Source organism: Diceros bicornis, chromosome 16 (genome assembly GCF_020826845.1).
Source record: "Diceros bicornis minor isolate mBicDic1 chromosome 16, mDicBic1.mat.cur, whole genome shotgun sequence".
Taxonomy (NCBI): domain Eukaryota; kingdom Metazoa; phylum Chordata; class Mammalia; order Perissodactyla; family Rhinocerotidae; genus Diceros; species Diceros bicornis.
Window position 1 is genome coordinate 53,436,397 of NC_080755.1, and position 15,302 is coordinate 53,451,698.

The 15,302-nt window shown below is 38.1% G+C and overlaps 1 protein-coding gene across 1 annotated transcript in view; it reads left to right on the forward strand.

Annotated features, from left to right (window-relative positions):
- The window catches only part of PHLPP1 (PH domain and leucine rich repeat protein phosphatase 1), a 228,319-nt gene that overhangs the window by 115,601 nt on the left and 97,416 nt on the right, over positions 1-15,302 (forward strand). The gene's annotated exons all lie outside the window — the stretch shown is intronic.

Genomic DNA, 15,302 nt, shown 5'->3' on the forward strand with positions numbered 1-15,302 from the left:
CAGGTTTTGTTTATACTTTAAAAAAAGAGAGACAATTCAATTGGTAGCCCAGCGTTACTTTCTCGATGTTACAGATATGGAACATGAGATTGAGAATATTTAAGGGACTGGCCCAGGGTAGGACAACTACAAAACCACAAAATACCCAGAAATTGTTACAAATTTCCCCTCTTCCTCTGACTATTTTTTCTTATAAGCAGTCTAATCTTGCACCTTTTTCAACTGAAAAATCTCTTTTTCACCTTTTCAACTTCTGTGTTTTGAATGGTTTAATTTCTTTTTACTTCTTAATTATTTTGACCATTTTATAGTCCCTTGATTAAATAAGATCACCATGACCTATGAAACAATATACCTTTGTGTGTATTTGTGTAGTGGAAACCAGAATAACGTGACAAATAAGATAAATAAATGCTGGCGTATCAGGTACACATGTGAGGATGTTTTTACATTACATTTATAGAATTATGTGTAGATGGATGGATTGCAGTACTTTGTGCCTTGATTTTGGGTGTGTTTATGAAATGGTGAAACCTCCCTAGGGTGCAGAAGCATTACAATGGAATTTGCTTTCATATTTTTTAATTTATGCTCCAGTTTGTTATGCAAGTTCCATGTGATTCAGACTGCTGTCTGATGTAATTACTTGTCAAGTGAATGAACTGCAAATAACTTATAAAACAGTTATTAGAAAATTAGAGAATAAAAGTCTAGAAAGTCATTTTGAAATACTGGCCACATTTGAATTATCAGATAAAAACTTTTCCCTGATGATGCAATACACTTAGGAACATTAGTTTCTCCTCCTTTTAAAGAAGAAGCAATAGGCGGAGTTTAGGTTGATAGGATTTAGAAAATTCTCTCAACCTAGTAGGCAAATGGAGGTTCTACATGTACAGGGCAGCACCCCTACTAGAGAAAATAGGAAAGATGACACTTCTCCTTCGGACTTGTATGTAGAATTAATGTGATATTAGAGGCAATAAGTACATCTGCCTAGTTTTAAAATTATTCTTGTGGTTGCAAATATGAGGAGACAAGTATTAAATAATACTGTGCTTTTCTATTTAAGTGGTTGTGTGGGTTCAAAGAAAAAAGTCCGTGGCCTACACTTTGCTTTATTCAGAATAAAATGCCAAACTATGGTCAAAGGGCAGTAAATTTCTTTTTATATGGAGATGTTGATTTTTTAAAATAAACTTTTTATTTTGGAATAATTTTCTATTTACAGAAAAGTTGCAAAGATAGTACAGAGAATTTCTGTATACCCCTCACCCAGTTTCCCAAATACTTTATATTACCACGATACATTTGTCAAAAGTAAGAAACCAACATTAGAACGTTACTCTGAACTAAACTCCAGAATTTATTTGATTTCACTAGTTTTTCCATTAATGTCTTCTTTCTGTTCCAGGATCTAATCCGGGGTACCACATTGCCTTTGGTTATCATATCTCCTTTGTCTCCTCTTGACTGTGACAGTTTTTCAAAAGTCTTTCTGTGTTTTTCATGACCTTGACAGTTTTGAGGAATACTGGTCAGATATTTTACAGAATGTCCTATATGGAGCTGTTTTGATCTTTTAGATCACATGCACAGTGTAATAGCTGCTTTACATTCTTTGCAATAAGTCAGAGGTATAAGTTCTTAGGCAAACATGAATAAAGATGTAAATAAAAATATATATAAATTATCAAGCTTACCAATGACAGATTCTTTTGACTGAAACAATAATAACAAAAAGATTAAGAGGTATTGAGTTTAATAGTCTTGTATATTAAACATCCACGCAATTAATAAGTCACTGTTCTAACACCAGCAAGCATTTATTAAGCACCTGCTATATGTCAGGTATGTGTTTTATGTACTGGGATACAGCAAAGAACATGTCCAACTCCCCTCTCTTGGTAGGGCTTACACTGGGGAGGCAGACAATAAATAAATAGACAAGAAAGAAAATCTCAAATAGTCATGGTGCTATAATCAAGGTGATATGACAGAGAATGATCAGGAAGGAATAACTTTCTGAGGAGGGGACATTTAAACCAAAAACTTCAATGAAAGAAGTATTAGATTGTTTGGAGATCTGCAGGGAGGAGCTTTCCAGGTAATCAGAGAAGATAGTGTGAAACCCTAAGACTGGAACATGGGACATGGAGTTGGGGAAGGCAGGGGTCTTATGTTATAGAACAGGGTAAAGAGTCTGGATTTTATTATTGGCATAATGGCAAGCCATTGAAGAGTTTTCTTCCAGAAAGTTGCGTGGTCTGACATTGGCTGTTGTGTGGAGAAGGGATTGTGGAGGGCAAGAATAGAAGCAGGGAGGCGTGGCCAGCAAGAGGCTATTGCGGTGTTTTCTAGGCAAGAGGTAAGGGTAGAAATGGAGAGAAGTAGACAGATGTGTTTTGGGGCATATTTTGGAGACGGAGTGACAGGATTACTGATAAACTACATATAGAGCATGAGGAAAGGGAAAAATAAAGGATGGTTTTTAGGTTCTTACTTTGAATTACTGGGTAAATTGTAGCCTCAGCCAGAAACCATTGCACTAATTAGACTCTTTATATTTGCACCTTTCTAACTATGGCAAAATACAGTCCTTCAAAGAGCTTCTGTTCCTAGAGAGACAGCAGAGACCTGAAGTACAAGAGACAGAATATGAAATATCTCTTAAATAGGGTGTGGAAAATATTGATTTCTAACTTGTTGCTGGTGATTGGAAATATCAGGTATTATCTTAGATTAGTACTCTTTCCTGTTGCTGGTTGGCTATTATGCCATCTCCATGGTCTGATAAGATAGTGTATCTATAATGAGGCTCTCACTCTGATTGTCCAAACCATGAACAGATTCAGACATCAGACCTCTCAAGAGGAGAAGTGGGGGTGGGGGTGGGTGGAGAATTGTGACATAGAACATGATGGTAGCAGGATTGGGAAGAGGAATGTTGGTGTGAGTTTCCCATTCCACTGATTATTATATTGCCATTAGAAAGCATTGATATGTATGTGCTGAAATGTAATGTAGCTATATGCAGAGGATAGTTCACATGCATATACGTATACAACAAGACTGCTGGTTACATTTCACACTTACAATTGTGGGTGAGTGCTTCCAGGAGGGAGGAGGGACTTTGAGTTCATTACCTTAGATTACTAGTATTAACAAGTAGTTAAGTGGTATTAACTAGAATGAATTCCAATTAGAACCTGAACCTCTTTTCCCTTCAGAAAGGCTGTGAATGTTTGCAGAAGCCAAATGGTGTGGAGGTAAAGAGTTTGATTTTCAAAGTAAGGCAGACATGGATTCTACCATTCAGTGGCTGTGTGACTGATCCAAGTTTCTAAATTTTAAGCTTTTTCATTTGATAAAGGGAATAATAATAGTACTTACCTCTTAGGGCTTATATGAAATATACGTGTAATGGACTTATACTGGCATATAGTAAGTAAGAGGGTATGAGTGTGTGTGTGTGTGTATGACTGATTAAATAAATACATAAATAAAATAATTTTATGACCATCATTCCTGCTGTCATCACTGATTGGCCAATCTTTTATAAGTATTTTCTGTTTTTATGTTTATTTTAAACACATAAAGATACACATATGCTTAGAGTATCTGAGCAAGGGACCTTCTGCTGCTCTTAACAACCACAGCAGCATTTTGGGGTAAAGTAATTAAGGATAGCAGACACTGGGGAGAAAGAAGATTTCTTCCTGAAAAGTCAGGAGTTGGGCACGGAGGGCAAAACATTTTAGTAAATGCAGATTTTAAATATATTGTCTTTCCTTTCTCCAATCTTAAAAACCAGATACACATTTCAAAATTTTTTAGAAATTATGATTAGTGAATTAAAGGGGAAATGAGTTGTAAAGGGCTGATTAAAAAGGTTAGATATTATAGAATGAGTGGGAGAACTCTCTATTTGAATATGAATCCTATATGAAATATGGCCACGTTCTTCTCTAAACTTTGTATGTTGAGGATAATCCTGTGACAATATCTTTTTCTTTAATCCAGCATCCTAGGACAGTAGGTTGGGGCTGCTGGAAAGATGAGAACCTCAGTCCATTTGGGAATATGTGCTTATGGGACATTTGCAGTGGCAAAGGCTGACTATTAAAAGCCTCTTCTATTTCTAGCTTCCCCTTTCCATTGTCATCTGTTCTTCCTCATATGAAGATATTAGGAAGTTATACAGTTTAGTCACACTCATGGAAACAGTTTCTTTTTCTTTTCTTCTTATTGAGAAACAAAACTTCACAGAATGGATTGTCTTTACATCCTAATGGTTAAATGGGGATTCATTTTGATAAGGATCTGAAAGAAAACCCGACAACAGAAAGAGATATCTGAGTTTCTGATTTTTAATAACAATCCCCACCCCAGTCAGCGTGAGAGGACAAAAAGAACCAAATTCCAATGATTTTTAAATTAAAATAAATTGGATAATTAATTTAAAAGGAAAATTCTTTATTTTCAGTTTATGCTTCTGGATCTTATTAGCTACAAGAGAAGTGTTATTCTTTGTTCTAATTTCACTTGATTTTGTGAAAATTTTTAAAAGGTTATTAATTAGACGTGTTCTAGCAAGATAGGCTCTTATATACTTATTATTTTTTAAACTTAATCTTAGCACTTAGTATTGCTTGCCAAAATAATACCCAAGGCAGTCCCTTTAGAGTTTCAGTTTTGGGCGGTGTTAGCTGTAGATACTGTGGAGGAAATAGCTCCTTTGGGAGGATTACAATATTGATTGTAAAGTCATCCCTAAAATATTAATGCATGACATGCTTTAAAAATTCAGTAAACATCCTATTGAATGCAGTGTGAGAAAGGGCTCTGTTTGCTCAACAGGAATACATGTATCCAGCATGTTTCCAAAGTGGTTGGAGGGGCAATGATGTAAGAAGGCCGAGAGCGGTAGCTGAGGGAAGAACAGGAATTGCAGAAGAGCTCCTGTCAGATGTACAAGTGACATTATAGAAATGCTGATGTTGCTGTCTGTCTTTGTGGCCCACTTTTTGGAGCGCATTAATTTTAGACATGTTGAATGATCCTGTGAATTCTTTTCAAAGTTAGTCTTTCATGTGAGTCTGTAGCCTAAGTCATACTTATTTTTAATTTAAGAGCCTTAGTCACTTCTTCGACACTGTATTGTCCCACTTTAAAATCTGTTTCTTTATTTCAAGGAAGGTTAAAAGGAGATTTAGATCACTGATTTGGTATTGTGCGTGAATGTGCTTTTAACTTTTTATTATGGAAAATGTCAAATATTCAGAAGTAGAGATAATAGTATAGTAACACCCACGTATCTATGACCTAGCTTCCACAATTATCAACTCTTGGCCACTTGTGTTGTATGTATATGTTATACGGCCCAGCATTATAAATTCACGCCTCATAGGGTCACTTAGCTTGTCTACTTGTCTTTCTCCTTGTTGATCAGTGGTGACATGCTGGCGATTGCCAGTGCCTATGGCTATCACAGTGGTTCTCTCTCTTGCTGTCTTTCTTTCAGTATTAACCTTAGTATTTTAATTCTAGGCCATCTTTTTTTTTAAGTCGCTGTAGTGAACTTTTGGTTGCCACGACATATTGGGTTCATCTTTAATATGCCGAGTGTAGGCAAGTCAGGGCCACATTTCATGCTGAATTAAAGATCACGTGATTTGATGAGTAAACATCACCCTTCAGGTAAGAATAAGATATATGGTGAATCACAATTGAACTTTTGCTTTCATGTGCTTAAAAAGAGTGTTTTATTGTTCAGATTTTACTCAAAGAATACTTCACTAACCACCTGAGTCAAATCATTCTAGTGTAGTAGGATTGAGGTTTTCAGCACAGAGATTTGTGTCATTAGATGTAGTTGCAAGAAACTCTTTAAGATTACTTAGTCATCTTTACACGTATTTTGCCTCTTAATTTGAAGTGTGTTTTAGGGAGTATGCTGCTTTTTGTCAGCATGGTTTGTCACCTGTCTTTTAGGGATTGTGCTGTAGTTGTCTACATTGGGATTATAATGGTAAGAAGCTTTGCTCTCAGTACTGTTCTACTGAGGAGTCCAGGGCTTAACAGGGCTTTTTTGGAAACCCTTACTTCATATTTTAGACCTGTTCTTTGGGTAAGAATCAGGGCCATTTGACCAAGGTCAGTCTAGCAAGTCTATGGTAGAATCTGAAGTAGGACCGAGGGTCTGAGTGTCATGGATTTTAGCTTATAAAATGTCACCCCTACCCCGGGAAGATTGCTCTTGTACCAATTCTGTAGTGAAGATATGAGAAGAGTTTGGAAATTCAGTATATGGGATATTTGGGTACAGGAAAACTTCAAGGAGGTAATGGGCAAGCTGAGCCTTGAAGGATGAATAGGAGTTCACCACAAAGACAAGCGGGGAAAGGGCATTTCAAGGCGAGGTAAAGTATGGACAAAGGCACAAGTATGTAAAATGTAAAAATGTAGTCATATCACAGATGTCTGAGCAGTGTGAAAAAGAGAAAGCAGTCGAAGCTAGATAAAGTAAAGAAGTGCTGGCCCGTCTAAATGGTTTTCTGCTAGTTCCATTTTATTTTCTTGGGGAAATTTGACTATAAGTTACCAAATATTATAACTAAATTTCCAATATAGTAATGGATTTATTACATAAAATTCATATTGTGGAATCTTTCCTTATTACAGATATAAACAGCAGTTTATGAAATTAGTGAACTTACAAATTCTACTTTGAATTTAAGCCAAAGATGAAATATTTTGGATTGCATTAAATTTGTTTTTGTAATGCATAAAACTGTGATTAAGTTAGTTAGTAAAAAGTAATCTCTTTGCAATTATAATTATTCTTCATCTTACTTGCACATTGCTAATCCCTTCCCTTCTTTTTTTTCTTGTGATAACTATTGGTTTTGAAATCCTAGTTAATATAGTCCTAAAGCAGGGGTTTTCCCTTGAGTCCTGAGTCATTTCAGTTTAAAACTATGTCATTTTGTTTTCTCCAAAGTTTTGTAATCCAATTTTATACAAATAAAGAAGATACTTAGTTTGCTTACTATGTCATAACACCAAGAAGCATGCTTTTGTGAAGCAGTGCCAACTTGTGTATATACAACTTGTGTATATACAACTTGTGTATATACAACTTGTGCATTTGAAACTCATCCTGTGTATCTCCATCTTCCCTCCTGTCTTCTCCCCCTTTCTTTAACCAGCTCTCTTGGAATTACCGAGTTTTTGTTCCCGCTGCCCAGCAGAGAGAGCCAGGAGAGTGAGGGAGGAACCAGAGGACACCTAGTCCACCCTTCCTTTGTGCCCGACTCTTGTCTAGGCTCGACTTCTAGTGCCAAGATCTCAGCAAATGGAAGAAATGGGTTCCTCATGTGGATTTTATCTGTATACTGTTATTATCTTAAATAAAATACATTCTGGGTTTCAACGAGGAACTTACAGCTATGTTTTAAAGTTCCAACATTTTATTTTAAGATAGGGAGAGGCCCTTGTAAAGTAGTCACCAAAAAGGTAGTATTACTTGTTGTAGTTTTCTAGAATAATTGCTTTACCAATTATTTGGCATTTTCCTTGAAAGTGTTCTTTAGTTTAACCTCAAATTCTAGTCATGATCAAGTGGCTCTTAGTTCAGAGATTTAGAATTTAAGATTTGAAAAGGACTTTGTGCACTCTCAGACTTCCTTCTCTCCTAAAAAATGTCTATAGCATTTCACCTGTAGTGTCTGACAAGACAGTTCTTCCTTATAAGTGACCTGAAGTCTTTATCCCCATAGCTTTGACTCATTGATCCTAGTTTTGCTCTCTGGCATAACATAAGGTAATTCTACCCTCTCTGTTATTTGGTAGCCACTAAATATTGAAGAGTTACCGTGATTTCTGTGCCCTCCCCCACCACTTAGCAGTCTATTTTCAGGAGAAGCATCTCTGGTGATTCCAACAATTCCCTCTTTCACTTGGTTCTCAGGTCCGTTCTCTAGCTTCCCTTCAGGGTGCTCTCCGGTTTGTTGATATATTTGCAGATACCATCTGATGAGCACTGAGTGTGTGACCATTGTTTTCCTTGCTTTAGACATTATGTCCAAAGTGAATTAATTATTCATTCATGATGTCAACACCAAAATAAAAAGACTTTTTGTTTTGTTTTTCCCCCAGCTTGTTGATAGATATATTTTGTTAATAGTAAAATCATGTATAGCTTACTGAATTGATCCAGTAGTGACAGCAATAAGGCAAATAGTAATAACTAACATTTTGGTAACCTTTTCTGTGTACCAAGCACTTTGCTAGGTGTTTTATAATAGCCCTGTGAGGTAGGTACTCATAACAACTCTACAAGATTAGGCTTTACAACAAAAGATAATAACTCTTGAGGAGATATCATTGTCTCCATTTTGCAGATGGGGGAACTAGAGTGTAAAGTATCCAGTACTGCTTTATGCAGGAAGTTCTGCTGCCTTGATCTTTTTCTTTAGTTGTACTTCCAATGTTTTACAGTGGCCTGAAGGGACAAAACCAAGATTCAAATAACAACTGAGATTTACTGAAAATATCAAAGGAAGTACTTCATATACACAGTTGTCAGCAAAATCCAGGCATAGTAGAATAAAAGGTGGTTTACCAAGCAATCTGTTGAATAGAGTTTGCTGCTAAGGACACTTGAGCATAACCACTGTACATTGATCATTGATCTTCTTAAATGACACCCAAGAGGTATTTAAGAAATCTGAGATGCCTTCTGAGTCATCTAAGGCAGATTAAATTGGTTTCAATATTGAGGGGACTACTGTTGTCTAATTCTTCAAAAACTGGTCAAGTATTCCTATGTTGGGAACTTAACATGTATGATTAATCAGATCTTTCCATCTGGTCATGTTATATTTTGAAGTTAAATCATTTTAATCAGAAGATTTATACCAACATAAAAATATATATCCTTAAGAGTTTAGTTTCCATAATATATTTAGTTATCTTGGAAGACCCCAATATTTGTAACTCAGATTATTGAATTTTCTACAACTACTCTGAAGAGTTAAATTCTTCTACCCACTGGTCTGATTTATAATTTTATAAAGTAAAGAATACTACGATAATTTTTAAAAAATCAGTGAACTCTCTATGTTAAACATACCTTGTATGTTAGACTTGAAACTTAAACATCAAGGTTTTTGTATTTTAAATACAAAACAAGTAGCTTATTTCTAATAGTAGAATCATTTAAGTATGTGTTTATGATTTCTTTTAATAGAAAGTTAAAATATAAGTTTTTTGTAGTTAGCTGTCTTTTCCCTTCTCCTCTGTCAAAGAGATGCCACCTTTGGGGAATGCTGCTGTGATGGAGCTCAGAGACATTCCCAGGTAGTCACATTCTAAAGAGGTTGTTTACACATATTTTGCCAATAAGGAAATGAGGAAGGAACTCTGAGTTCAGATTTGGTCTCCACCCAAGCCAAGCTCTATTTTTCTGTTGTTGCTGAGAAACACAATGGAGTTTATGTGTGTGGAGGGGAGATAACTGCTGGAGTGACATGGTTAGTGAATCTGGAAGCTGTTGGTGCCGTCTCCTCTGAGGCTTTTACAGTTGCTTCTCACTCAGAGAGAGTGAGGTGCCAGGTCTCCATTTCCAGTGTAGGCTGTGCAGTGAGCTCACTGGACAAACACCGCAGCCCTGTCTGCTCTTCGTGGTGCTGGGCGAGTCTCCGCACAGGGGCCTGGGAATACCCGCCCATTGTGTCAAGCGAGAGGACTGTTGGTGCTGAGAATGTCATGGGAGTCCTGAGGTTTGTGCTCTGTGTGCTCTCATCACACCATTGCACATACGTTTTTGAATTATGGTTGTTTAGGTGTCTGTGTCCTCAAGAGACCAAGCTTTTGAAGACAAAGAGTACATCTCTCCAGTACCAAGTACAGTGCCTGGTTCATAAAGGCAGATGGTAAATATGTTCACTCATCCCCATCCCTTCCACTCCCTGGCGGAGAGAGGTCAGGATGTCTAGGAGGAACTCTTACTCTAAATTTCTCACTATTGTTTTTTCTATATCGTCATAGCCTGGTGTGTTTACAGTGAGCCAGGTGTTTCGTTTGTTTGTTTATTATTTTTTCTTCTTTTCCAGCCTGCAGCTCTCTCCATACTCTTTTATTCTTGAGTCCCTTAACTGTATTTTAACTGGTACCTTCTAGTCTTAATAAACCTAATCTTAAAATCATAGTCCCAAATCCTTTGCCCTCATAGAATTCTATCTCTCATTTTTACCTATTAATGATTGCCTCTCCAGAATTTGCTGTTGTTTTTCTTCATTGAGTTGCGATTTCATTACCTCTAGTGATTTAGACTGGTGTGTAAATTTGTATATTTTATTTCTTGGGGTTTTTTTTCCCATATCATTTAATCATTTAAGGCAAAGAAATGATAAGATACTAGAATTTCAGGTAGAATTTACCCATGTCCAATATTGGCAGCTTCGTATGCTTCTATTAAGACATTATTAATGTATATATTGTAATCAATTTTATAGGAAGGTTTTCTGCATCTGTTGTTAAACAGATTTTATAAAATGGTAATTAGTACAGGATGAAGAAAGGAGATGTCATTGTGAAAGGTCTGGGGTCAAGTTAAGGCATTTCTTATACTTGTAGAATTTTTTAAAGAAATGATTGCATGTTGTAAAGCCAGTAAGAATTTAAATGTTATTAATATGGGAAATTTTTTTTGATATAAAGTATTATAAAACTTTATTGATGAGGATGAAATTGAAAATAAGTTATTAGAATGCTCTAAATTTATATTCTCCTATCTCATGCCTTCCCAAAGCATTTTTTGGGGATGAGAATTAAAACTAGGTCAGTTGAGGTTACGAATTTTTTACAGAAGTCTAGTAAACTCCCTGGAGACTATCCCTGTAGCCAGGGCATAATTTCCCGAGCCACTGAAGGCTAGGCCAGAGCAATTAATGACTCATAATGCCAGTTTACGGCAGTCTTTTACTTTACACAAGCAGAATTATTTGTGTTCTTTCAGCTGCTTTGACCAAGCCTTTCAGAGTCATTTTGCTTAATTTCAGCTTGCCATGCACGTAATAAGGATAAATACCACTTCACTATAGTGGGGACAGAAAAATCACATGACTGTTATTCTGAACTTTCCATTGCCTATGAAAGATGATTGTCCACTAAATGAACATGAAGAGTGATGGGAGTAATGCAGAGTACAGTCCTGTTGCAGGGGAAGATGACGTTGCAAAAGCATGGCAGGATATGTTTCGGTTAGTACAGATATATTGGTTTAGAAATGCAACTGAGAGACCGGCCCTGTGGCTTAGCGGTTAAGTGCGCGCGCTCCGCTGCTGGCGGCCTGGGTTCGGATCCGGGCGTGCACCGACGCACCGCTTCTCCGGCCATGCTGAGGCCGCGTCCCACATACAGCAACTAGAAGGATGTGCAACTATGACATACAACTATCTACTGGGGCTTTGGGGAAAAAAAGGAGGAGGATTGGCAATGGATGTTAGCTCAGAGGCGGTCTTCCTCAGAAAACAAAGAGGAGTATTAGCATGGATGTTAGCTCAGGGTTGATCTTTCTCACACACACAAAAAAAAGAAATGCAACTGAGCTAGACTCAGAGCAGAGACATTTTCTGACATCAGTGTCCTCAAGGTTGGCAAGGAAACGACTGAGGAAAGTGCCGAGCTGAGAAGCATGTTAGAAACGTGTGGAAGCCCAGTAGCTAATCTGAAAAGTTCATTGTTTATATTATCATTTTTACTTTTACCCTACAATGTTCTTTGGAGGAAGTATTTTGAGGGCCCAGTAACCTTTTTTTTTATACATGTTACAAGTCACTTGGTAAAGAAGACAACCCGTACAGGCGGTTGGGATTCATGTTCATTTTAATGTATCTCCCAGAGTATGTAGGTTCATGGCGAAAAAATCCCATTTAATTCACTAACTCTAATTATCAGCCATAATAAAATTTTTGTTGTTGTTAATACAGACTAGCACTGATTTCCCAAGTCACAGTTACCTTGAACTTTTCTTCTAGAACCTGAATCCCTTCATGTGTAGTTCATTGATGATCAGTGAACTGCGTAACTAGCGTAACGTTCTGCCTTTGTCTGATTGAGCTTTATCTGTGTACTGCTCAACGTGGCAAGAGCAGTGGCTTGCACTGTAGTTCTTTTTTTCTTACAGATTTCTATTGCTGTAGCTGTGGTTGCTGGTCTAGGGATACCTAGAGCCTTTTGCAGAGCCTCTCCTGATTTTTTTAAAATGAGAAAATTTTATTTACAGCAGCCTGTTAAGTTGATCAGGGCAGGGACTATTTATTCCACTTTAGAGATGAGGAAACTGAAGGACAGATAGGTAAAGTGACTGATCCAAGGCCCACATGGCTAGGAAATGGTAGAACTGTTCCTACACGCCTGCGTATTGTTAAGCCTGTGCCCTCTCTCCTCTATGTCGAGTTGCTTGGGCCTCAACTTTGTGTCTTCCACTGTCTTGATGTTTGGGGGTATAAGAGAAGTGTAGTAGCTTTTGCCAGAAGGATTTTGTATTCTAATTGCGAGATCCTTTAGAAGTCCCTTTCTATAACAAAGATTTGAAATGATTTCTACATGTGCCTGTTTCTTTCCTTTTCTTTCCAAATTTCTCTAGCCTTTTAAACTTTTCATGTAACCTTTTAAAATTTGAATAGGTGCTCGCCAGGTGGCATCACTGCTGCCCAGGTGGACAAACTGCGTGAGATAGGAGTGAGCAGAGCCCACAACGTCAAAGAATGGTGCCCCCATGGGGCTTCACCCCTTCCCTGAAGTCTGTATGTGGTCAGCAGAGGGTCTCCTCTGCTGCTTTCCAGGAGACTCCCATCCGTCACTGCCCTATCTTCATTCCTAAGGCCTAAGCTTATCCTAGGGATGACATCTAATTGTCTTTGCTCTGGTCTGAGGGGTTATGTTGCTATTTCATCATGGGAGTTAGAGGAGCCTTCCTTCAGGTAAGATCTGAACTGTGTCCAGCCCCTGATTTGACGGCATTGCATTAATAGTGCAGGCTCTTTTCAAACTTGGGTTCTGCTACTGCTTTAACTGTGTGACCTTGGGCACACTCTGTGACTCAGTTTAACCTTCACCTTTGAAATGAGGATAAGTCCTTACTACACTGAGCTGTTGTGAAGATTAAACTAAATATCATGTCTACGACAGTTAGAAGAATGCCTCTCACAAGTGAAGCACCCCCTAAATGTTAGCTCTTATTGTTGTTGTTACTACTGCTTGAAAAAAAAAAAGCTAGAATAATAAAAGGCTACTTGTTCTGAGGTGTATACAATGGCTTTCTGATTTATTTTTATTACTTATTTAGGTCTTTCTTATTTTGAGAAGGATCTTAGTTTTAGTAGGTGCTATGTAGGTAGCCCAGCTGGTAGTTTTTTCATTTGGGAGTCAAGCAAAACCTCTTTGTGGTGGAGTCCTTATGTGCCCAGGCTGGTCTGGGTGGAAGCACTTAAATCTCCCCTTTGTTGCAGGGCACGGCGCTGGGCAGAGGTGCAGCTAGTGGTCGCTTTTGTGGTCGCCTCGGCAGCTCACTGCCCTGCTGCCATCATGACATGTTTAACTTCTGCTCTCGCTGTAGATGTTCCCAGGTCTGCCGCGACTCCCACAGATTGCCCTTGCTTGTTGTAGCTTTGCTAATGTGGTTTCCTCCCCCTTGTTTCCAGCAGGAACAGCTTGTGGTCTAGAATGAGGAAAGGAATCAAATGCAACTTGACGTTTAATCATTATCTTTTAGCTGTCGGAAGAGAGTACGTAGTGTGATGCTTCACTTGAAATAGAATTTGTCCTCTTCAAGGTAGTCTCCTCGTGAAGGAGTACCCTAGATGGGTCAGGTGCAAACTGCTGAGAAAGGAAGGGCTGTAAAGTAGCCTGGTAGCCATTCTTTCAGCAAATGCTTTTTGAGATCAGTGAACAAAATAAGACAAAAGTCCTTCCCTTATGGAACTTACAGTCTAGAGCCAAGGGCTTGTCTGAGAACCTTTCCACGCGTCTCATTTTGCTCACATTAAAAGCCAGATGACCTAAAAGGCCCTGCAGGCTCTGCTGCCCACCCCCACCTGCTTACTTCTTTGACCTCATTACAGGCCACTCTCCCCTCACCTTACTGATCTCCATGCTGGTCCTCGAACATGCCAGGCACACTCATTTTTAGGGCCTTTACACTAGCTACTTCCTCTGCCTTTTGTGTTCATCTTCTAGATAAATCTTTCAGCTAACTTCCTCATGTCCTTCATGTCTAAATGTCAACTTTTCAATGAGGCCCACCCTGACCAACCTATTTAAATTACAAATCCCCCACCCTCCCAACAGTCCCGACCCCCTTTTCCTTGCTGTCTTTTCCCATAGTACTTACCAATTTTTAACATATAATTTACTTATTTGTGAAGTAAGTTTAATGAGGGTAGGGATCTTCATTTTGTTCACTGAGGCATACTAAGTGCTTACCCAGATCAGTAATTGGCACATAGTAGGTATTCAATAAACATGTTGAATGAATGAATGAAAATGTAAAGTACTATGGAAAATATTAAGAAGGTTGTAATAGTTTCCTCTGGCTCTTGTGACAAATGAACAAAATCTTGGTGACTTAAAACAACAGAAATTTATTCTTTCAGAGTTCTGGAGGCAGAAGTCCTAAATCAAGGTGTCGCCAGAACCGTGCTCCTTTGGAAGGCCCAAGGGGAGGATCTGTTCCTTGACCCTTCCGGCTTCTGGTGGCTCCAAGCGTTCTTTACCTTGTGGCCCATGTCACTCCAGTCTCTGCTTCTGTGGTCACATGCCTTCTCTTCTCTCTCAAAACTCACTCTACCTCTTTCATAAAGATACATGTTAATTGTATTTAGAGCCCACCGAATAGTCCAGGATAAGCGGACCTCCTCTGAAGATCCTTAACTTGACAACATCTTTTATCACTCTTTTGCCATATAAGGTAATATTCACAGATTCTGTTGATTAGGATGTGGACATACCTTTTGCGGGGCCACTACTCAGCCCACTACAAAGGCTTAAGGGGATCCTTTGGTTACAGGAGGAAGAATCATCCCTGGTGTACCACCTAGTAGAATGCTAAATACAGGGAAATCCAGAAGATTGCTCTCATCCATTTTCCCCTTTTTTACTGAAATTTTTATTGAGATTACATTATTTTTTTCAAAGTAAACATATACAGACACAGAGGAGCACAAAGGATAATATTACAATTTCCATGTACTGGCCTCCCCATTGTTAACATATTGACATAGTTCTTCCATATC